We start from the raw sequence: 25,794 nt of genomic DNA, 5'->3' as shown, positions 1-25,794 counted from the left end.
TTCCTCTTAAATAACCTGCCGTTGTACCAAGCGACGAAACTCCATTAAACGAAAGGAGAGAAAAAAAAGCTTCGGCAATGAAACTCCATTAGACAAAAGAAGAAGCGACGAAACTAATTGCTCGTATTTTTGACAGTGGAAGTAATTGTGCTTCGAAATGAAAACGTTTGAAAGTTGCAGTTTTTTTCGTATTTTTAATAACTCTGTTTTGCATGGTTATGTTTGTACCGTGAACCTTTACATTTGTATTAATAATAATTTTCGCTGTGGTAATTTATTTATATTCAGTCATTGAAGTGAACCGCCACTCAGCTGTACCGGCAACTCTTCAAATTCCACAAGACAAGTTTCACGAGAACTCCTTGACTGTGTATGGAAAACAAAATAAACATTTACAAGCATCTGGGAAACGCTTGATCAGTTATTCTGTCATGAAGTAGGCTTTTGGTAAAGTTCAGATTGACGCAGAGGGGACTGGGCGGTATCATGGTCTGGAATCCCTACAGATTTTATTTTTTCTCCAGCCGTCTGGAGTTTTTGTTTTTCTGTCCTCTGGCGATTGAACCTTACTCTTATTCGATGTTATGTTGATTTATTTTTATAATTATGTCTTTCATTTTTCTATTCTTTAATATGTAAAGCACTTTGAGCTACTGTTTGTATGAAAATGTGCTATATAAATAAATATTGTTGTTACAGTAATGCACGATATTACCTTTTTTTTCTTTTCAGCGTAGTTCCTTATGTTGGAGTAATGTGTCTAAATTGTAATACCAAATAATCTGCGATGTTTTTGTACCGTCAATTTTAATAGAATTTCATGGTAGTTTTGTGCAGATGATGCCTGATATTTCTAAATTGTTAAAAGACTTTCCTGCAATGTGCAGTGCACCACTAAATTGTATGTGACTCGGACTGACAGTCGCGATGTGCACAGAGTCTTTTCAATTTAATTAAAAGTGACATTTATATTTTTTCCTTTAAGCCAGCTTGCTACAAGAATATCTTCTGGAAATTGGATGTTAATGAAAATCAGGTAAATTGCAAACACCCATTTCTTAAACTTGTCGTTCACTTGTAGTGTTTGACGTTCACGTGTATTTTTATTTCTTTCCTCCTTTTCCTAGGACATTCCTACTGATTCAGTAGACTGTGGAATAGACCTGTTGATGGTATTTGAATATTAAGTTACTAGCCCACTACGCCGCATAATTATTCATTGATAGGTGAACACTTCCTAAAAGACACAGTTGTCTAAATGGGGGGAGTTTAAGGATAACAACTGTCAGTGAATGAAAAGACGGAACTCTGGAGAGAGCAATATACAATTGTCCGTGACTGAAAACTAGTTTTGCAGATCTTTTTGAAAGTTTGGTCCTGTTGCCTTATTAATTGTCATTGGAAAGGCTAATCTAACAGGAAACTGTCTGCGTGTAAAAAGTAAAAGGCAAATTTGAATCTGATGGGGTCAGGGAAATCCGGGAAATAAGGACAGTTTGTGAGGTAGGAGCTGCGATAGTTTTACACTCCAGTACATTGAGGTGAATGCTGGTAACCGTCAGTCTAGTGCCATTACGGAGACCTCTTGCTGGCATGAGGTTTCTGAGAAGCATGATGACTGAACCATTTTTAATTTTGAGTTTATGCGGAGGCATGCCAGTGGGAGTAAGACTGTTAAGAAATTCTTTGGGGAATGAAAGTTGATCTGCGGAATCGTCTGTGACGATGGAGTCAACGCTGGTGAAAGTTATTTCGTTGGTAGGGATAAGTTTCAGTACTTGTTCATTAAGGTGTAGCGAGTCTTCGTTGGTGTCGTTTAATATAGCTCACGTACTGAGTTGTTCCGGAGTGACAGTTGAGAAGACGATGTCGCCATATAGTTGTTAAACGGGATCAGAATTAAAAGGAAAATAATGTGAAGGTGATGTTACAGCTGTTCCATTTTTCCTGTCTCCAGCATCAAGGAGCCATTTTGCGAAATGTTGTTCGTGAGGAAGAGCTTTCATATTTGTCGTCATTGTAAGTATGTGCATGTGACGCCACAAAGGTTGCTTGTTAATGCAACTGGCGACAGTAAGTGCTTGGGAGCCATTAATAATGACGGAGTATTTGTAGGAAATCTCCACCCAATAGTATTGTTTTTCCCTCCAAATGGCTGCGTGTCACCCGTGAGGTCACGTAATAACCTGTCAACTGCCTGGAATGCGTATGCATGTGTCATTGGCGGCTCGTCCCATGTTATCAATTTGGATTGCAGAAGATGTTGGTCGTGTGGCGAGGTAGGTTTGATGTTGCATGTGGCAGTAGTAGTCAGCTTCAACGGTATTTTAAAAACGGAATGAGCAGTACGTCCACCCGGTAACAATGTTGCAGATATTCCCGTAGATGCTACGGTTGTAGGAATATCTCCCCTAGCTCTGATGGTATGAATCAGGGTTTCTTCCCCTGTTCCTGAATCTCCCATAGCTCTGATTGTATGAATCAGGGTTTCTTCCTGTTCCTGACCATCTAAGAAAGAAGCATGTTTGTCGCGGATTGGAATCGCTGTATGCAGCATGTAAACGTGAGTTTAGTGAGGTGTTGGGGGCGGGCACATGAGCAGGCAGTGCGCGTGCCTCGAGCGAGGGTGGGCGGGAGGAGGGTTAGAGTTGGAGGGCGAGCCTCCGTCGTGCTCCCCATGGTTGGGTGACTTGGTCGATTTATTTATATATATATATATATATATATATATATATATATATATAAAAAGAGAGAGATTATACAGGTGCTGGTCATAAAATTAGAATATCATGACAAAGTTGATTTATTTCAGTAATTCCATTCAAAAAGTGAAACTTGTATATTTTAGATTCATTCATTACACACAGACTGATGTATTTCAAATGTTTATTTCTTTTAATTTTGATGATTATAACTGACAACTAATGAAAGACCCAAATTCAGTATCTCAGAAAATTAGAATATCAATTAAGACCAATGCAAAAAAGAATTTTTAGAAATGTTGGCCAACTGAAAGGTATGAACATGAAAATTATGAACATGTACAGCACTCAATATTTAGTTGGGGCTACTTTGGCCAGAATTACTGCAGCAATGCGGCGTGGCATGGAGTCGATCAGTCTGTGGCACTGCTCAGTGTTATGAGAGCCCATGTTGCTCTGATAGTGGCCTTCAGCTCTTCTGAATTGTTGGGTCTGGCATATTGCATCTTCCTCTTCACAATACCCCATAGATTTTCAATGGGGTTAAGGTCAGGCAAGTTTGCTGGCCAATCAAGAATAGGGATACCATGGTCCTTAAACCAGGTACTGGTAGCTTTGGCACTGTGTGCAGGTGCCAGGTCCTGTTGGAAAATGAAATCTGCATCTCCATAAAGTTTGTCAGCAGCAGGAAGCATGAAATGCTCTAAAACTTCCTGGTAGACAGCTGCGTTGACCTTGGACCTCAAAAAACACAATGGACCAACGCCAGCAGATGACATGGCACCCCAAACCATCACTGACTGTGGAAACTTTACACTGGACCTCAAGCAACGTGGATTCTGTGCCTCTCCTCTCTTCCTCCAGACTCTGGGACCTTGATTTCCAAAGGAAATGCAAAATTTACTTTCATCAGAGAACATAACTTTGGACCACTCAGCAGCAGTCCAGTCCTTTTTGTCTTTAGCCCAGGCGAGACGCTTCTGACGCTGTCTCTTGTTCAAGAGTGGCTTGACACAAGGAATGCGACTGCTGAAACCCATGTCTTGCATACGTCTGTGCGTGGTGGTTCTTGAAGCACTGACTCCAGCTGCAGTCCACTCTTTGTGAATCTCCCCCACAGTTTTGAATGGGTTTTGTTTCACAATCCTCTCCAGGGTGCGGTTATCCCTATTGCTTGTACACTTTTTTCTACCACATCTTGTCCTTCCCTTCGCCTCTCTATTAATGTGCTTGGACACAGAGCTCTGTGAACAGCCAGCCTCTTTAGCAATGACCTTTTGTGTCTTGCCCTCCTTGTGCAAGTTGTCAATGGTCGTCTTTTGGACAACTGTCAAGTCAGCAGTCTTCCCCATGATTGTGTAGCCTACAGAACTAGACTGAGAGACCATGTAAAGTCTTTTGCAGGTGTTTTGAGTTAATTAGCTGATTAGAGTGTGGCACCAGGTGTCTTCAATATTGAACCTTTTCACAATATTCTAATTTTCCGAGATACTGAATTTGGGTCTTTCATTAGTTGTCAGTTATAATCATCAAAATTAAGAGAAATAAACATTTGAAATACATCAGTTTGTGTGTAATGAATGAATCTAATATACAACTTTCACTTTTTGAAAGGAATTACTAAAATAAATCAACTTTGTCATGATATTCTAATTTAATGACCAGCACCTGTAGATACATAGGCTCTATGTAACTTTACATTTGTGTTTAGATTGTTTAGGATTTCAGTACTTTATCCTCTGTCAGTATGCTCTTTATCTGACTATGGAGGAACCCTTTTATTTTACTGTCAGTCATTTAAAGATGCTGATGATATACTTTTTTTTCTTTGTGTGGCATACATTTTAATTGTGGCATTCATTTAACGTGCCCTCCACTATTAATGACACCCCTTATAAAAATGTTAATTTTTAAAATATTTATTTCTTGATGAGGGCTTTGTTTTCCTTTGAATGAAATTGTTTCAATTAAAAGTCAAATGTTTCAAATTTTTTCAGTGCATTTCTTCAGCAAACAGGGATTTGTTTTCTAACCCTTCTTACTAATTTTTACAAGGGGTGCCAATAATAGTGGAGAGCACTGTATTTATCCTTTTTATCTTAGGATGGCATGTCTGTGACTTGCATATTATTTTAGGTAGTGTCCAGATTGGGGTATTCATAATACTCTGAAAAAATTGATGTATTCTAAAAAACCTATTGAGATAACCATGAATGAGAGTTTTTGTAGTGAAGCACAGAGTAATTCTCACAGTTTGAACTCTACACAAAGTGTCCACTTTTATGAGAATACATGAATGTTCAGACCAAAACCAGAGAGCTTGCACAAGACCAATACTACATATGATAATTTGATGTACTTATTTGTGTGTCCACCATGTAGGAGAGCAGACTGGCCGTGTGGCTGCAGAATGGCAACTGACTCGAGAACAAGGGAATCGGGTTTATGAGGCTGTAGAGATCAGCAGGGCCTCCAGGAGGACTCAACATGAAAACTGTTGGAGTTCATCATAAAGGGCCATGGATCAGATGATCACTTGCTGGTAACTTAGTTCAGATAACAAGTAAAACTTTGTTGTTGTAATCTATCTAGTAGCAGAGAGCTATGATGACTTTATAGCACCAAACTCTTGTATTTTCTTGTCCAACAGGCTGTTGTATCTGAAAAGGTGTTATCCAAATGGTTAAAAATGATGAAGATCCTAAAGGTCACCAGGTAATGACCTCTATACAGTAGAAGATGAGGAGCTGACAGATGGCCTCTAAAACTACCTGATGAAGTGCTGTCAAGAGCTGTAGGCACTTTTGAAAAGATCAACAGAGTTTTCATCATTCTGGATGTGCTGATGCCAGAGGCTCATTTGGCTTCAGTGAATCTCTGACGAGTACAGAAAGTATCTCCATGAGTAAGAAGCAGAAGGTCTGTTCATTGATGGACCAGCAGATGGTGAGTGGTACATCATGTTGTGTTGGGGAGCAGGCAGTCCTTTCTTTTTATTTTCAGCACCATTATTCTGTTAATCAGAATACCACTTTACTTGTAGTGAATTTAGACAAGAATATACACTAAATACATATAAATGTAAATATATGTTTAAAATGAAATTTAAAATACGCATTAATACACTTTTTTAGTATTGGTAAAAATTTTTTTTTTTTAAGTGAGTAAAGAGTTTGACACACTTGTGGTTCAACTGTTAACAGTATGAGGACAGACCACGTCACTGAGGCTTTTCAACTTGGGATTCCATCTCAGCGCCTTCTCTAATAAACATGTCACTTGCTTTATTGGTCTTTTAACTTTTTTTTATTTGAGTGTTTGACTGTGCATAATAGAGTTGTGTATATTTAACGATTGATGTAAATAATAAAGGACACTGTTGATTAAGTTCTGTATTTTTGAAATTGTCTGTGTATCTGTTGTAACCAATTCATGCCATCTGCATTTTCTTCAATTTTATAACTATTGTACAGTTTTAATACTTTTTGAACATTACAAGCAAACATGCCTATCCCATTACATATTATTATTTGTATATAATATATAGGTGGGTGTGCATCAGTTTATTCCCCGATCAGTCAGTTTGTTAGAATGTACAAAGAAGATACATTTTTCTTTCAGTTCAACTGACCCATCATTATTGTTAACTGTAAATATTTCTTAAAATGGTTGTACAATTTATACTGAATAATTATTAACATTGTTTTTGGTAGTTACAATGCTGAGTGTTTTCATTTGTGCTGGTACAGTCAACTCGCATATTAACACAACTAGAACTGATAGATTTGAGCAGAGCCTCCTCTTGCATCAACACCGTCTACAAATGGCACTTTGCTGGACTCACCGGTAATCCCACAGGATAAAACAGCTTGGAAACTGAGCATCATGGTCAAGACTTTCTTGTTCACTTACAAACATAGTCTACAACAATAAGGGTCTTATTTATCTTTATTTAGGAGTCACATTTTCAATAAAACTTGGCATTGTCTTTAACTGAAAATGCAGCTTGTATTTACAGGAACACAAAGGAAAAAGAGTGTATACTTCTGATAAATGGAGAGTCAAAACTTTTAAAGCTCAGTATTCTAAAACCATAACTCACAGCTAGAACCTCGTTATCCTAATGTCTTGACATTAAGTGTGTGTCAGCGTTTGTGTGTGTATATATGTATGTGTGTGTGTATGTATGTATGTATGTATGTATGTAATATATATATAAACTGCTCAAAAAAATTAAAGGAACACTTTGAAAACACATCAGATCTCAATGGGGGAAAAAAAGCCTGCTGGCTATCTGTGCTGATAAGGTGATGTGTTAGGAACGAAAGGATGGAAATGAAATTGATCAGCCTACACAGGGAAGGCTGAATTCAAAGACACCCTGAAAATCAAAGAGAAAAAATGATGTCAGGCAGGTAGGCAAATCCATTTTTCATTACAGCAACTCCCAAATTGTACCCAGTAGTTTGTATGCTAACCCCCATGCCTTACAACATCCGAATGAAACGACGGATGGTGTCCTGTGGGATCTCCTCCCAGATCTGGACCAGGGCATCGCTGAGCTCCTGGACAGTCAGAGGTGCAACCTGGTGGCATCAGATGGACCGAAAAATAATATCTCACCCAGAGGTGGTCTAATGGATTGAGTTCAGGTGAGTGAGTGTGGGGCCAGTCAATGGTATCAATTCCTTCATCCTCTTGCCACATGAGGGCATTGTCATGCACCAGGAGAAACCAGCACAGGGTCTAACAATGGGTCCAAGGATTTCATCCCGATACAGCAGTCAAGGTGCCGTTGTCCAGCCTGTAGAGGTCTGTGTGTCCCTCCATGGATATGCCTCTCCAGATATACCATCACTGAATGTGCATCAATGTGCTCAGGGTGAACCTGTGGACCTGCCAATTCTGGTACTCTATGGCAAATGCCAATCGAGCTCGATGGTGCCCACTAGAGGCTCATTGGGCCCTCAGGTCACCCTCATGAAGTCTGTATCTGATTGTTTGGTGAGTGACATTCACATCAGTGACCTGCCTGCTGGAGGTCATTTTGTAGGCTCTGACAGTGTTCATCCTGGTCCTCCTTGCCAAAAGGAACAGATACTGGTGGGTCCTGCTGATGGGTTAAGGACCTCCTACGAGGGGACCTGTCCAGCTCTCCTAGAGAAACTGCCTGTCTGTCTCCTGGAATCTCCTGCAAGCCCTTCAGACTGTGATGGGAGACACAGCAAACCTTCTAGCATTGACACATGGTATTGATCCATCCTGGAGAAGTTGGACTACCTGAGCCAGCTCTGTAGGGTCCAGGTATGGCCTCATGCTACCAGTAGTGATACTGGCTGTAGACAAGTGCAAAATGAGTGACAAGACAGATGAGGATTGAAAAATGTCAGTGGCCTACCTCCAGCTGTTAAACCATTCATTTCTGTTTTGGGGTCATCTCAGTGTTGCCCCTGTAGTGCACCAAACCAGCTGAAACTGATGAACAAGCCCCTCTGCTACTTAACTGACCAGATCAATAGCCCATAAGTTTCATTGACTTGATACTATACTCTCATTCAAAAGGGTTCCTTTAATTTTTTTGAGCAGTGGAGAGCTTAGACAGACTACAGTGTAGTGTGTGCTAAAATGACCAGTAAAGTGGAGTCATTTACAGCTGTACAGGATGTTATGTCAGGGCCATATTGGAGTATACAGACTCTGTATGCTCTTAATATGCTGTTTGCTTGGGTAGTCATATAGGATTATGCCCGGCTGAGCTATCTGCCATCTCTAACTTAATACCAGTTGTAATGCTGACGACCATCAGTGCCTGCTGTACAGTTGGACTCCTGGCCTTCTCCTCAAATCTCAGAGACACTAAAGACAGGCTGATGTGTTCAGCACACCACCTGGACTTGATGGAGTCAAATGGAGGATGAATGAGATATGTACTACAAACAAACATCTGTCATGTTTTAATATCTAAATGTAACTTTTGCATAAGTAATATGTATTATAATAAACATATATTTGATGATCTTAAAGCGGTATTTAAAATCCCAAAAGTAATAAAGATCCAATTAAGTCAAATAATTGAATACTCTGACTAACAGGTGCACAGTCACAAAACTGCAAAATTATTACTCGTTTAAAGGCATAATATTTGCTCTTCACAGATCGTTTAACATAGTAAACTTCATTATAAAAATTATTATCGAAATGTGACTATTAGCACTATGATAACTATTTCTTACATTTAACATTGATAACATGTAGAGACAACCAAAGGATTCTTTAAAGTCACAATTTTATTGCCAGCTTTCTTAACGTTGTCTATTTCCTGATATGTGAACATGAGAATGTCAAGCATGTGATTTGTAATATTCTGTAATTATCCATCCTTTATCCAACCCACTATATCCTAACTACAGGGTCACGGGGGTCTGCTGGAGCCAATCCCAGCCAACACAGGGCGCAAGGCAGGAAACAAACCCTGGGAAGGGCACACCCACACACCAAGCACACACTAGGGACAATTTAGAATCGCCAATGCACCTAACCTGCATGTCTTTGGACTGTGGGAGGAAACCCAGAGTACCCAGAGGAAACCCACGCAGACACGGGGAGAACATGCAAACTCCACGCAGGGAGGACCCGGGAAGCGAACCCAGGTCTCCTAACTGCAAGGCAGCAGCGCTACCACTGCTCCACCGAGCTGCCCACAATGGAATGTTAGGAATACTTAAATAAATAAATGTGGATAAATAGTAATGAAAGCAATAAAACACATTTTAGTGTTGTGTATTATAGAAGTAAAGATTTAACTCTGACAGTTTATTCAACGTTTAAAATTGTAATACGTTTATAGCCCGTCTTTAAGATAACCTGTTAAATGTAGGCGACTATTTCATGTGGACATTCGAGTAAACAACAACAGTCAAACATTTGTTTTAATCTGAGTGACACAATCAAGTAGAGCCCACACTTAAGTCTATATCAATCCATTAAAATTAGGCACACACAAAATTATATTGTTATGTTCATTTAAATTTTCTTCAGACGTTGTTTAGTAACGATAAATATTTTATATCCAAACTTTTATTATCATTATTTTTTCAGAACCACTAATCATAAATGACGGTGGTAAAAATACACTGCAGTCTTAATAATGCACTCGACAGAGTCCTATAGTGTAAGATAGTGGCACTAGTAGACTATCGTCGCAGATGTATTTTATGAATATACACTCCGTCTCTTACAGTCACTTTATCTTAACCATCCACTTTTAGAAATTATCTTATACGTCCACCTTTAGAAATTACTGCCACTTTTCTTTTTATGTATCCATAAGGCAATTGGCTAAAGTGGAGCATGAATGACAAATAACACCGATTGGCGATTTGTTAAATAAAAAGGTGATTGAATGCGATGTTTAAATTTTCGATTTGCTGATCGGTGCCTGACGTTCGCAAATTTAATATATGATTGGAAGTTGAAAATGATAGTTGAAAAATGATGATGAAGTTGAAAACGGAGTTTCATGTCACATCATCACGCCTCCCACGTAATCACGTGAACTGACTGTCAACGCAGTGCGTAGAAAACCAGGAAGAGCTCCAAAAAGTGGTGAAGAAAAAATGCATTATACAATTGAGAAGGCAGCAAAACAATAAGAAGCAAGCAAATGACATATACAACCATATTCATGAGTGCTGCTACTTTGGAAACAAAGCAAGGTGTAAACCTAAAGTTTAAATTAAGTTCATAGACAGGCTGCCTCTGGCATTTGTCATGCCCACGGGTAATGCGGGATGCAAGTTTAATGAGAGGATGCAGGATATAAACGAGAGTTTTGATCACTTTGTAACTAAGTTAAAATTGCACGAAGGGCTGTGCTTATGCAAATTCGAGACTGTGTTTGTGGGGATTGACAGTTAAAGGGGGGGAGTCACGTCATCATCTCCCTCCCATTAACCTCATTTCGCTCTGAGCTGAGCTCCGCAGCTAACGCACGCAGTGTTACGGAAGCGACTTTGTGACGCTGCCACCAAATACTCACAGAAAAATCCACAAGTTAATGAAAAAAAAAACAACGTTTAAAACAGTATCATTTACATACAACAGATTTTGGTCAATCGTTTAAATGCAATTATTTATATCCATTTAAACACTAATAATGGCAATTATTAAATAGTAATAATTGTTATTATTAAATTATTCCTCCCATATAAGTAACATTTCTCGGACTGCCTTCTTCCATCTCCGAAACAGAAAAAAGATTACTGTAATGCTATTCTATCTGGCATCTCACAAAAAGTATCCATCGCTTACAACTTCTTCAAAATTCTGCTGCCAGGATAATAATCTGTTCTAAATCCACTGAACATATTACACGTATTCTCTCTCAACTTCACGGCTCCCTGTTAACTACAGAATACAATACAAAATACTGCTCTGAACATTTAAAGCTCTCCAGAACCTCACTGATCTCCTACAGACTTACACTCCTCTCGCTCACTCAGATCCTCATCTTTCCGAACCACACCTCAGACTCAGTGTTCTAGGAGCTCAAGCGTCGTCTCGTAGTGCTACTCAACTCGGGAATTCTCTTTCCTCTCATATTCGTCAGCTTGATTCAATAACACATTTTAAAACTTTCCTCAAAACTTATCTTTTCAAACTGGCAAACCAATTGTGAATTTTGCACTGTTACTGCCAGTTATCTTTGTTTGTTTGCTAATTATTGCTTTTTGATTTATCATTCTGTTTTTTTCATTTTACTGATGTTTAATTTTATTGTAAGGTGAGCTTGAGTGCTAAGAAAGGCACCTATTAAATAAAATGTATTATTATTATTATTATTATTATTATTATTATTATTATTATTATTATTGGGACGAAAACTTGACCAATGTCTGAAAGTCAAAATAGTAAGACTGTACCTGGCAGTCTGGTCTTTCTTTTAACAGTGAAATGATACACTCAATTACAAAAATAAACAATTTTATTGTATACAAATTGGCTTAGTAATTTCTGAAAACATTTCACTCATTCCCCTCTCAATCTCTCTCTCTCACACACACACACGCACACACACACACACACACACACACACACACACACAATGTTATGGCTGGCCAGTCATCCCGGCCAATACCCTCAGGCTGCCAGATAGAGCTCTTCCTGCAGCATGGAGGGTCCCCGAAGACCAGCAGGGAATCCTGGACAGTGGAGTTTTTATCCACAGCCCTGCTGGATACCGTGGGGGCCACTGCAGGGAGGAGTGATGGATATTTTCCCTACGCCCCGGAAGTACGTCCGAGTCACATGGACAAGGGGAATGACATGCTTCCAGGGTGAAGAAAAGGACTTTTATCTGACCCGGAAGTGATAGGAGATCACATGGACTGGGGATTGGAAACACTTCTGGGTCAGGGACTATAAAAGACTGGGAAAGATACCAGACGAGGAGCTGAGCTGGGTGAAAGGGTGGCAACATGTCTGGGAGTGGAGGATTAGTTTACTGTAGTGTATTGTATAATTTATGAGTATTGTGGAGAGGAGGGTGCTTTGTGCACTGCGCAGTGTAAATAAAGTCAACTTTTGGACTTTTACTACTGGTCTGGGGTCTTGGACAAGGTTTCAAGGGTGCGATAGCACCCCCAATCTGTCACAGTAGTTAATTAAATATATAGAGGACAGGATCTAAAATCCATGAAACAGAACTGTCTTACACAGCTTTTACGTATGTTGCCACTCTGTAATTTGAGAGTATTCAGTCTGCAGCCTTAGTTTGTGGAAGACAGACACAACTAAAGACATGAGCATAAAATTATGGTTGTCAATTTCAAACTATGCTTCCTCAATGTGCTCCATGAGAAAAAACACATCATCTGAACCAATCTCAGCCCGAACAAACTGATTGATCAAAGATACACTGACAGCTTGCCCTAATGTCGACTGTTGGATAACATGCTCAGCTACTTTGACCACCTTGACTGTACCCTCAGAAGGAATCATCAGACCTCCTTTGTTTTTTAATGTGAGCAAGTGGTAGCTTTGATCATATGATGCCTGTACAACATCTGTTACCAAACTAGCATGGGACACATTACAGGACAGCTTTCTCAAAATCCCATCTAAGGGCTACCTGCCACTGCTTCCTGAGGTGGATTTCTTTGGGAAACCTTCAAAGTTTGAGAAATGTTAACAGCTAACAACAATCTACATAGTTAGTGACTAAATACCTTTAGCCAAAATGTTGTTTGGAGACTCACTTGAGTACATAAATGCATAGCTTTGCTATCTTAGCCTGGCGTAGCTAAACTTAACATTATAAAACGGAATTTTCTAATGGCCAAATATAATCAAAACAATTGTTCAGCCTTACCTATGAAATGTAATCTCCTGGGATCTGGTTTGGAGCATACAGCAGTTTGTACAATCCCAAGCAGCACATGTGAGTGGCATTTTTATCCATTACTTCACTCTACAGCAGTGCCACTTGAAATATGGCGCTGACATTGACGTATGATGCTGCTGGTCATGCGGCGTTTAGTAATTCTATATCTATACATTCTTCTACTTCTTCCTTTTTTATTGATGCAATGTGAAGTCAAGGAACATTGACAGTTTTTAACACTGTGCCGCAGTATTGTCATCTTCTTTAAAGGGATGAGGTGTTTAATATCCTTACATTTTATATAATACTGGCCATTTTAAAAATGTTAATGATTTACCATACTGTATACAGGTTTCTCTTCTCTTTTATTAGACCTTACTTATATATTTTAAAAAAATGTGTACCAGCTCCAGTCCGATATGGTAAATTCAATCAACTTTTTCCCATTTATTATCTTGATGAGCGTTTTTCACCGCTTGCAATAATCAAGTCAAGTTAGGCAGCCTCAGCTCCAGACCAAAATGGTAAGGGAGGGATTTGAAATGCTTGGGTCAACGTGGTGTAATAAAGTCCTAAAATCCAACATAGCAGCATAGCCGACAGAAGGCTGACGTGATAACTAATATGAGTGTGAATGCTGGTGAATACAATGATCACAACACTTTAACAGCGACTGAGTCAAGGTACATTTTTGCTGCCCACTAGCACCAACACCCCCCAAAAATTTCTTATTATATTATCTATAGGATGATACACTTTCTTCACATGCAATACATTGCTGTACAGGCTTTGCAAAACAGTGCATTCTGTAAACATAGGACAAAATATATTATTTTTGTGAAAATGTAAAACATTAAAAATTGCTAGTTTTAAACAATAAAACACACAACATTAGTCTTAAAATTACAATAACGTGTAACACAAAATTGAATGCTAAATGCTGTGTCCTCCCTACACCATTCCTCTAAATACCATAAACCTTGTCCTGCAAACCAAGAGACGCCTGCCCAAAACACTACAAACTTAAGAGAATTTTAACATAACTGAAAATTTAAACAGATTAAAAAAATAAACATTTTATAAAATGCCATAATCAGTATACTTTAACGCACTTGGGTGTGAGCAAGGAGCATGTTCGTCCTTTATAGACTTCTTCTTCTTCTTCTTTCGGCTGCTCCCGTTAGGGGTTGCCATAGCGGATCATCTTCTTCCATATCCTTCTGTCCTCTGCATCTTGTTCTTGTCCTTGTTCTGTTACACCCATCACCTGCATGTCCTCTCTCACCACATCCATAAACCTTCGCTTAGGCCTTCCTCTTTTCCTCTTCCCTGGCAGCTCTATCCTTAGTATCCTTTCCCCATAAAACACTCAACATGAGCATCATGTGATACGTGACAAACATCAAAACGGCAGACCATTTCTTGCCACACACGAGTCAACTGGTCCCTAGTTACTGAATTTACAGCTTCCTCAATTTGATGTAGCAAATCTTGAAGATTAGCGGGTATAGGTATAATGTACCCCCATAGATAGGGGGTACGGTCTGGAGACCTGGGAGGCCATAGACAATGAGCAAGATTTTGTTGTCCACCTCTTACAATCCATCGTCCTGGAATGGTATCATTCTGGTAACGCCGGACCTTCACGCAAAATGATTTCTCTTGTGGTGTTGTCGCCATTTTATTATAAACGAGAAACAGCGCTTGGTGGCATTCACTGGTACTTTTAGGCGGGATTTTAAACTCTGAACTTTCCTCTATCCAGTGATGTGCGGAATGTGTTTCTATCTTATACAGTTTGTTTAAAATTAATTTTTCAAATCTGCTCTTTCATCTGAGTGGGACAGTGGCGCAGTGGTAGCACTACTGCCTTGCCGTTAGGTGACCTGGGTTCGCTGCCCAAGTCTTCCCTGCATGGAGTTTGCATGTTTTCCGGTGTCTGCATGGGTTTCCTCCCACCGTCCAAAGATATGCAGGTTATGTGCACTGGTGATCCTAAATTATCCCTAGTGTGTGTACCCTATGGTGGGCTGGCGCCCTGCCCGGGGTTTGTTTCCTGCCTTGTGCCCTGTGTTGGCTGGGATTGGCTCCCGTAGACCCCTGTGACCCTGTAGTTAGGATAATGGATGGATGCTCTTTCATTTTGAAAAGCCCTGTGTTAATTATTCCTTTGTAGGTGCTCCAATAGTCTGTCCGGCAACAAGCCTTAACCCTGTAAAGGGGGGTTAGGCCAAAATATTGCTATGGAGCAATAGTTTCCTGACCATACCGTTATGAACAATTACAAAAAAATTGAGTTAGCAAAGTTTATCATGTTAGTTATGTGTAAAGTAGTAAGAAACATCAGTCAGGTTTTGTACCTTAATTATATTGGTTATTTTGTCTAAGTAATATAACAAAGTTCTTTAAATTTTATGAAAAAGTTATGAGTGGTTTAACACATCAGAATCTTCTGTCCAGCTTGAAGTGGCATTTAACAAACAGTTCATTAATATGCATCCATATCATTGACAAAGAAATGCATAAGGGGAAACATAATTAAAAAATTTAGAACTCAAAACTGTCTGTATGATTTCCACGATTATGTCATGTCTTGATATACTTTCCTCATTTTGTATTGATAATAAAGCTAGCCATTGAAACTGAACAAATTAAGATGTCTGATTTACCCTACCCAAACTAATCCCAAAATTATTGCCATTAATTCAACTGAAAAGAATGATAAATGATCTGAGTATCTCTTCATGATGTTTACATTGAATTGAGGAATGCACACTGCTGCTCCTACGTTTTTTTTTTTCTTCAATATCTAACAAATACACACTTGCACAACATGCACAATTTAATTATCACCCAACCGTTCTAAATTAAACTGCCTTATACGATCCAGTATGTTCCAAATATTTAATCTTTTTATGATTCCATTGGGATCTTTGACCATATTCATTAAAATTATTTGATGTGGCATGTTTATTTCCTATAGTCTGCTTTCTCTCCTCTTCATAAGCTTTACATTTCAATAATTCATAAAAAAAAAAAAACTCTACGGAAGTTGACATCATCTATATGTCCTTGTTACATTTTGCCCATTTTAAAAACGGTGCATTTAAACTAGTAGGTCTAATTCTGATTTGGTTATCAAGAATTCCTCACTTGTGGACAGTTTTATGGAATCCATATAAATGTCTTTCAAATCAATAAACATCTTTAAGTAACACCTTTTCTTCTTTCTTACTTAATAAAAATTGAATATCAACATTTTTTTAATGAATTTTAGCCCATCTGTCAACTATTTCATTACCATCCAGTCCCACACATGCCAAAACTCACAAAAATTAGACATATTCTGCCAGATATTTCAGCCTTAAAAATGTCTGTCTAACCTCTGTCTTGATAGCTAGTGGATAATAAGATTACTTGGCCCAGAAATTAATCATAACAGACAACAACACGGTTAGAGTGAACATCTTCTACCTACTGTAATGCTATAAGATACACCACCATCTCAATAATATTTACTGATAATTTATCTGTTAGTCTTTTTCTAATTAAAATTTGAAATTCTGGAATATATACTACTAAATAATACTTCTGTATGGTGAGAAATTGGATATTTAGATCCATCTGTAAAAACTGGAAACATAGCAAAATATTATTGACACACATCTTCACCAATACTCTGTGCATGTTCTGACAGCGCTTCCTGAATTAATGTAAATAACCAAGGCAGAATGACAGATAAAGGATCACTAGACACATGTTATTCTAGTTAGATTCATGGTCTCTGCATGCTTATTTCCCAACCATCCAAAACTGCAAATCTTCAGTTCTTGATCTTCCCAACTATCTTTGAATATGTTCTCTGTTGGGTGTTAATTCTGATAACCATAAGGATGTACCCAATAAATCAATTCAATTTTAAATATAGCTTCATCTGTCCTATTCCCACCTGTAGGGCAGCAATAGGAGAAAATTTTATAGCCTCACAACACTATGACTTATTTAATTAATGCATAGGTTAGAGAGGTTAGCAGCACACACTGATATAGCGCATTGCTGCACCCACCACATGACAAACCAACTCAGGATCCCAGATTAAGATCCGCGTGCAGCCATGCAATGGGTGACACCTCAGCACTGCATAGTACACTCAAAAATATTTTGCTGGATTTACTTAACTCTGTTAAATGAACAATCTCCACAAATTTCAGTTGTGTAAATTGTAAATTAAAGGATTTATTATGGTCTCTTTAAACGACTTACACTCAGTCAAAATAATGTGGTGAAGTTAGATCAAATAGATTTTCTCATGTTCAGCAAACAAACTAACAAAGACAACTCTAACATTGTTTCACTTTACTGGATTTAGTAACTAAAATATATATATTTTCAGTGGTACCAACCAAATCAACTTTCATAAAAGATACATCACAGCATTTTGTCTTTATTTATTGGTAGACAGTACTAATGAATGTCATCTTGTGTAATATTCAAGCTATATCAATACTTTTTGCAATTTAATAAGAACATTGTCATTAATAATAATAATAATTCTTTACAATTATATAGCGCTTTACTCACTAATCAAAGCACTTTACAAACTCCATGCAGGAAGGACCCGGGACCCGAAACCATTACCACATAAAGTAATCAAGTTATATTTTGGTTTATGGCATTTTTCATATAATCTTAACATTAATTAAATTGCTGTTTTGGAAACAGCTGCCTTTTGATGTGGGAGATGTGTATCAAAAAGTCTCATAAATCAGCTTCCATAACCCAATAAAACCCATGGCATTTGGAAAAATCAATTTACTAAAAGTTTTTAACTTGCTTTTGAAACCACACAAAGGTGTGAAGATCCCTCAGAAAGTGTTGTCAACAAAAGGGGTGGTTCTTTCTGCAAAATATCACACTTTCTGCAAATTTGGAGAAGTCTTGTACATAAAACTTGATCATTTTAAGTTAAATCAACTTAATATAACTGTGTATAGGGAAAGTGGGAATACCATGTTTTGCAGATTTGAAAAGTTAATTTTGAGTAAGATTAACATAAAAAGAGTGAGTAATTACAACAATCTCTTAGACAGATTCTGTTACAAGAAAATAGTCTGATTGTTTTGTTTCTGCACAAATGAACTGTGTTTGTCTGACATATAACAAATTTAAGTTAATGTAAGTAGAAAAATGTCAGAAAACATAATTACTTTATGCTAAAGTAACATATGTCAGATACATAAAGAGAACATCCCCAATAGTTCATTTTCTTGACTGCAAGGTGACCATAAATATGCTATCAGCCCCCCAGTTATATACCACCAAACACCTAAACACATTAAGGACAGATTTACATTTCCCCATTACATCAATATGATGTCTCCATGTTAGTTTCTTATCAATCCATATTCCTCTAATGTCTGTCAATATAGTTTAATATCTACTGTGATCTCAGTATTTCATTTAGCAAAATAAATAACCTGCATCTTTTGATACTGAAAATGTAAATTCCCACTGATCACCCCACCTTTCCACTTCCTGAATAGCAACTTCAATCTTCTAATATATTGTAGTATGTTAAACCCACCTCGAGTTTGTAATTTATTCATGATTACATAATAAAGTTAAAACCTCCATCCAGCAGTTGGCAGTAATGAATCATTCTTTATGATCCTAACCTACCACTATCTGGAAAAAGCTGAAGAAGAGTTTTATTTGCATTTTTTATTAAAATGTATTTATTTAGTTTATATTGTGGACTTTTGCGTTATAATAATATAATGCTTGAATTAATTCATTCTATATATGAGGTTTCTACTATTAAGGGGAAAAAATGAAATATTTAATGTATTGTGCACCACCCAGCAGTACACTAACAGATTAAGAAAACCTGCACTTATTAGCCTGTGTTATTGTATGCAACAAGAGTCCTTTTAAAACTATGACTTATTTGTAGCTCACAAATCTATTACCATCTTGTCATGATTGTTTACTGTGAGGAACCTGCCATGGATCTAAATACATAAAGGTTCTTTCTGGAACTTTAATGTGAATGGGTCTTTTAGGAACAAAAGATGGTTCCCTTGTGGCATTGCTCTGAAGAGCTGCTCCAGCACCTTTATTTTTCAGACTGTGGATACTGGAGTGCAAACTGTCACTGTATAAAGACAGCTTCTCAAATTCAAGTTTACTTTCATTTGTGCAGAGATTCTTAATAGCCAAAACATATTTGTATGTATAAGTATTTCAAATAGAGAAGTAACAATTTGTAACCTGATAGATGATAAGTAACATGCTATTTTGATAAGTTGCCAAAGTGCAGTATGTTCTACAGAGAGTTCTGTAATAGCCCCTTTAAATACTTAAGCAATCACAGTTTTAAGTAAGCAATTTAATGAACAATATGTAAGAAATCACTCTAATGTCTGTCCCTTGTGATAATTTCTACTAGAAAACATTTTCTACAGCAGTAAATAGGAATAAAGTCTGGAAGACCTTATATTGTTACTGAGTAAAGAAATATATAATTAAATTTGCCAGTCAATGAAATAACAGAAAACATTTAAAAGAAACAATTTCACATGTAATTTTAAGGGTTTATTGTAAAATGTTCTATAGGGTGGGCCACGAAAAAGTAGCCCGCCTTCCTGCCAGAGTGGCGCGCCGATTTACTACTCTCATCACAAAAGCTGTGTAGACGTAGTGCAAACGTGTGAGTACGAGCTAAGCGACATGTATTCCTTTCCACAAAGAATCATTTTCAGCACTTTCTGTAAAGAGTGAGTAAAGATTTTTGCATTTCAAGTTCTTTCTTTCTTTATGGAAGGGCGCCTTTTTTCGCCAGGGAGGGGGCTACTTTTCGTGGGCCACCCTGTATAATGTTACAATCTCAGTAATTTCATAAAAAGTGCATTTTATAGTTAAAGAATATGTACAATTTTATAAATACAGCTTAGTTGAAATAAAACACAAATTTACATACAACAATAGCAAACAAGTTAGAAAATATACACACGGTGTAACATTTACGTGCATTTGATGGCAATGCAGACACTGTAACCTTCAATGGAGTGAGTTCAGTAGGTGGCTTCTACAACCTTCTCGGTCTATTTCAGGGTTACAGAGGCCAAGGGCCGAAGCCTATCTCACCTGGGGCCTCTTGTATAAACGGTGCGCATGCACAGAAATATTGCATAAGAATGTTTCCATGTTCAAATCGCGATGCATAAAACCTACACTTGCCGTAAAGCCACGCACATTCCCACGGTAGCTCATACCCGGTTGTTCACAAGTTCTGCTTGGTTTTGCAGACTGGTGGCACCCAGCATCAAAGTAGTGCTACTGTTCCTGTGTGGTTTCGTTCTTTTCAGATCCACATCCCTGATGTGGCTTTATAAATACACTGAAATTAACCACGTATTGTTTATTAGTTTAATGCATCTGATTGTAATTAACCTGTAACAATATAATTGTCCACAGAATGGTCAAACTATTCTAAATACAATAGCTGCTTTAGCGTTGTTACTCTCACTGCAACTTCTTCCTCTTCTTTCAGCTGCTCCCGTTAGGGGTTGCCACGTCGGATCATCTTTTTTCATATTACTCTCACTGTACCACTCAGAGTATTTATATTACTGTATTTGAGTGTAAATCACAGGAGTACAGCAGCTGATCGGAAAGAGAATTATCGGTATACAGTATCAAGCACACGCTGCCTCAGCCATTTGCTATTTGAACTGGTCTCATCCGACAAACGCTTCATAGCCTTTCCTGTTCGGACCTCGCAGTTCACAAACAGTTTCGTGCCAAGAACTATACATGCACTCAATCAGTCCATCAAGTGCTCCTCGTAGATCTGTTTGTACTTGCCAGTTTACAGTGAGGTAATTGTAATTATGATACACTTATAATATTGCACAACCTGAGCCACTTTATAAAGCGCATATTTACATATGATGACAATATAATTTAAGATGAAATGCAGCAAAATATATTTATTATATTATACAGGTAAAACTTTAACTACATAGTGCTGCAGCGCTTAGCGAGTAATTTGTGCTTCGTTCACGGTTTGTTCTTGGGATTTATTCCTGCCTTGCTCCCTGTGTTGGCTGGGATTGGCTCCAGCAGACCCCGTGACCCTGTGTTAGGATATAGCAGGTTGGAAAATGACTGACTGACTGGAGCTGCTTAATATAAGTTTTCCTTGAATCACAGTTTTCTCAATTTGAAGTTTGACATTTTCAACTGAAGTTGGTCTTAAGAAAGCAAGATACATTTGCTGATGTGAAAAGATATGATTAGATAAGTGAATTACAACATTTTGAAGAGTTTGTCCTTGTGGCTTCTTGATTGTTCTAGCATATTACAACTCTTATAGAAAATTGTTGTTTAATTTGAAAACAAATATCTGGACTTTGAACATCCAAACGAATCTGTGGTATAAAATTTGTTTGTCCTTTAGCAGATTCAGTAAGAACTTCTCTGAATATGAGATTAGGTTTTGGTAAGTCTTGTTCCATTACATAATCCTTTTTTCATATTGATGTTCCCTAATAGAATAATAATGGCTCCTATTTTTAATTTAAGTTGCTGTACAGGCATTCCAGTTGGAGTGAGAGGAATTCAACGGGAAAGTTGAATTCAACAAATACTCCACATACAGTATTTTCCTTTAGGAAGATTTAGTATTTGATTGTTGATTTGGAAAGTTTCTTCATTCTTGGATCATAAAATATCATGGTCTGAATTTACCCTTATGTCTTGAGTAGAAACATTTTCACAGAATAGTGCTGTGAATAAAGAATCTGCTTTGATGAAATGTACTTCAATAATATTGATTTCCAAACCATTGGCATTAGTAAGTTTTCCATCACCTGGCTGAATTAACTAATCAATGAATTCTTTTTCTTTTCCAGTTTGCATTTTGGTTCTCAGTTTTACAAATTTAATGTGATTACAATAAAGATTTGCCTTAACCATTAATTGGACAATTGTGCATGAGGTACAACTGGTAAATGTTGTCTGAAGTCTCCAGCATAGGAAAAGATGTGGTCTCCAAATGGTCTTTGATCCTTTTTAAATATCTCAGAGCAGTCAGTCAACATGTGTAAGGGCATGTCCAGGGTCATGCTAACTTTATCCCACGTAATCAATTTGGTTCTTTTGCTGTGTTTGAAGTTTCTTTTATTGTTGATCATGAACTTTCAGCGATAGGAACAGTAAGACCAAATAAGAAGTGCTATGTCCTGTCTCCTTTCAGAAGAGCAGCAGTAATTCCAGTGGAAGTGCATGGGAAAACTTTCTCACCACATCCTCTTATGATTCTTAGTGTTTTAAAAATATAGGTTTTTCTACTTCCAGCAAATCCATCCACAAAAAACTATTCTTTTTTCTGTGAGATCAAAATTGCTTTCAAGACCATTTCAAATATGGCTATCTGGTCTGGATTTCCTTGAATCCTGTCTTCTTCTTTATTGTATTCAATGGCCTATATAGAGTTATCTTTGGTTATTGCTGGTAGGCTGAAATTTTCCCAGTCTGCACTATGATTTCATACAACCTCTTGAATCTGAAGTATGGCTATGTTTTCTGGATTGGCAATATTTTGGTTTACAAAATCTTCAATCATAAAGTTTTGGAACTTATTCCACAAGGTTTGAGCATCTTCAAGCTGTGCCCATCCACATATTATTCTGAACAAATCATAAAAAAATTATTGACAATACCTGTATATATAGGTCAGGCACCTTTATGGTTCTGCCCAAAAAATAATCACATCTCTAGCCCTGTAAGGGCTAGGGACTTGGGACTACCCTTAATCTTACCCTTAAGCTAGATCTTCAGGTGAGGGACGCTGGCGCACGCAAGTTGCTGCTCCTCCCTGTTAACAACACTTTTCGCAAAATTCGCCTTTATTCTACACTTTCTCACGCTTGTTTTATTTCTTTTACTGTACGTATAGTTCGTGGATACAGCCGACCTGAATTGCATGGATTTGGCTTAATATTTACAGATTTTATGGACTCTACTTTGACTGGGAACAGCTGAGTCTGTGGATCGCGGACGAGACCTACGAACATTTCTTTGTACCTGGCGATCTATGACCTCGGGATAATCTTTCTCCGTGATTATATTCGCTATGCTGATCTGCTCCCGATTCATTTTACAGTACTGTACGACTGGGATCTGATCTGATGCTCATATTAACCTGGCTTATGGCTCCGGGGCGATCACGCATGAAATTATCAAGCGTTATTGTTTGTGGCTGTGTATTGGAACCTGCAAATCCTGCTACCTCCTCCTGCTATGCTTTCTGCTGCTTTGCTATCGCCGTTCATCTCATCTAATCCAAATGGTTCCGCTATGCTGTGCTGCTTCTCCACTGCTTTTCAGATAAGTATTGCCAAGTATCATGCTAAAATACTCTCATGACAAACTCCTTCTTATTAAACAGTTTGTCCAGAGCAAATGGTCTGATTGGAACATCCTAAAAGACGCCGGTATTTTGCAGCGCCCGAAATATATACATCGCGGGTCAGGTCGCCGCCACCGCCGGGTGCGAATGAAAAGACAACCGGCAGCATTTGCTCAGGAATAAGCATTCCTTCTCATGGCCCTGGAAATACAAGTGTCAGTGTGCCAAATTTACATTGTGTGGAAATAAACCCTGATCACAGCTCTGTGCAAAAGATGCCTCATTGACTAACATTGCTCTGTTTAACTCAAGATCTCTTAATGGCAAAGCATTGGTGCTGTCAGAACTCATCACTGACACCAAACTTGATATACTGTGTTTAACGGAGACTTGGCAAAACCAAACGAATTGACGTCTCTCACGGAGGCGACTCCACCTGGTTTCACTTTCCATACAGAACCTCGCAGCTCTAGACAAGGAGGGGGCTAGCGTAATTATCAGAGCAGACTTAAATATCAAACGAATCCCAATTGACTGTCCACTGTCTTTTGAGTGCCTGGCTCTTAAACTAATAACGGAAACAGGTCCTGTCTCACTCATTGTTCTTTATCGTCCCCCAAAATACAATGCATCCTTCTTATCTGATCTGATTGAACTTTTAACCCACCTAAGCTCTTACTCTCAGAGAATTATCCTTCTTGGTGATTTCAACATCCATATTGACATTACTACATCTAAACTGAGAAATGAATTCCTATCCTTACTGGACTGTTTTGACTTGACACAACATGTTGATTTTCCCACCCACTCTGGTGGTCATATATTGGATCTGATCTGCACTTCTGGACTATCTGTTGCCAATATTTACAGCACTGATTTGGGACTCTCTGACCATAAAGCAGTATTTTTTACTGTCTCACTGCCTTTACCTCCTCTTACCTGTAAACGACAAATTTCTTACAGAAACCTTAAAAATATCTGTCCCTCTATCCTTTCTGGATCCATTTCTGATCTTTTACTGTCTGCACCTATTCCGTCAACACTAGATAGTCTTGTTGACCACTATAACTCAGCCCTTCATTCAGCATTAGATAAAACAGCTCCTTTAAAACATAAGGAGGTTTCCTTTAAACGTTCAGCTCCTTGGTATAACTCAGAATTGCGATCTATGAAAGCAGCTGGCCGACGCCTTGAGAGAATGTCACGTAAGACTGGCCTCACTGTGCACATCCAGGCTTTCTCTGACCACCAAAGAGCTTACAGAGAAGCACTAACTGCTGCTAAGAACACCCACTATGGCAGAATAATAGAAAGTGGCCACGATAACCCAAGGGTTTTGTTTTCTGTAGTTAATAAACTACTCGAACCTGCATCTGGCCCAACTACCTCTTCTACTGAAGTCTGTGAGGATTTCCTCCACTTTTCCGTAACAAAATTAAAGATCTAAATAATTCAACTAACATAAATACATCATCTGTTTATATCTCTCCCTGTTTTCCCACTCCATCCAGCTCCTTCTCTAAGTTCTCACCAGTCACATCTGCGTTTGTTAATAACCTGCTTTGTAAGATGAGGCCAACTACTTGTACTGGACCCCATCCCCAGCACACTACTTAAATCCTGCCTTCATGCCATAATCCCGACTGTTACAACAATAATAAACTCATCCCTTGACACTGGCTCTGTGCGCTCACTTTTAAAATCGCTTCTGTAACCCCAATGTTAAAAAGTCTGGTCTTGATGCTGACAATCTTAACAATTTCGGCCTATTTCCCACTTACCTTTCCTGTCAAAAGCTCTTGAGCGTGTTGTAGCTTCCCAGCTCACCAATTACTTAACGTCTAATAATTTGATGGAACCCTTTCAGTCTGGTTTCAGGGTGCAGCACAGCTGTGAAACTGCTCTGCTACGGGTAACCAATGATTTGCTTATGGCAGCAGACTCTGGACAAACCAGCATATTAATTCTGTTAGACCTCAGTGCAGCATTTGACACTGTCAGACATGACATTCTACTGTCAGAATGGAGAACATGCTGGGTATCTCTGGCACTGCCCTCCAGTGGTTCAAGTCCTATCTGACTGATAGGCAAGAGTTTGTTAGTCTTGGCAACAGCAGATCCAGCTCGGCGCCAGTCACACAAGGAGTTCCTCAGGGCTCTGTCCTGGCCCTCTTCTCTTCTGTATTTATATGCTTCCCTTGGCCATATTATTCGTAGCTATGGACTGGGCTATCATTTTATGCAGATGATACTCAACTCTACTTCAATGTTAAAAGTGGAACTTCATCAGAGCTTTC

The 25,794-nt window shown here is 38.3% G+C and overlaps 1 long non-coding RNA gene across 3 annotated transcripts; it reads left to right on the top strand.

Annotated features, from left to right (window-relative positions):
* Positions 1-779: 779 nt before the first annotated feature.
* Positions 780-6,089, top strand: LOC120520512. Of its 3 annotated transcripts, XR_005631858.1 has the most exons (5): positions 780-1,036; positions 1,128-1,172; positions 5,085-5,244; positions 5,353-5,648; positions 5,864-6,089. It is a non-coding gene; the product is annotated as an uncharacterized LOC120520512 (long non-coding RNA). The 3 variants fall into 3 exon arrangements; XR_005631859.1 differs by lacking the exons at positions 780-1,036; positions 1,128-1,172 and adding an exon at positions 1,770-2,279; XR_005631857.1 differs by lacking the exons at positions 780-1,036; positions 1,128-1,172 and having other exon boundaries at positions 4,753-5,244.
* Positions 6,090-25,794: the final 19,705 nt, after the last annotated feature.

Source organism: Polypterus senegalus, unplaced genomic scaffold, assembly GCF_016835505.1.
Source record: "Polypterus senegalus isolate Bchr_013 unplaced genomic scaffold, ASM1683550v1 scaffold_1027, whole genome shotgun sequence".
NCBI classification, from domain to species: Eukaryota; Metazoa; Chordata; class Cladistia; order Polypteriformes; family Polypteridae; genus Polypterus; species Polypterus senegalus.
The sequence above is the reverse complement of the archived record's forward strand: the minus strand, read 5'-3'. Positions and strand labels throughout refer to the sequence as shown.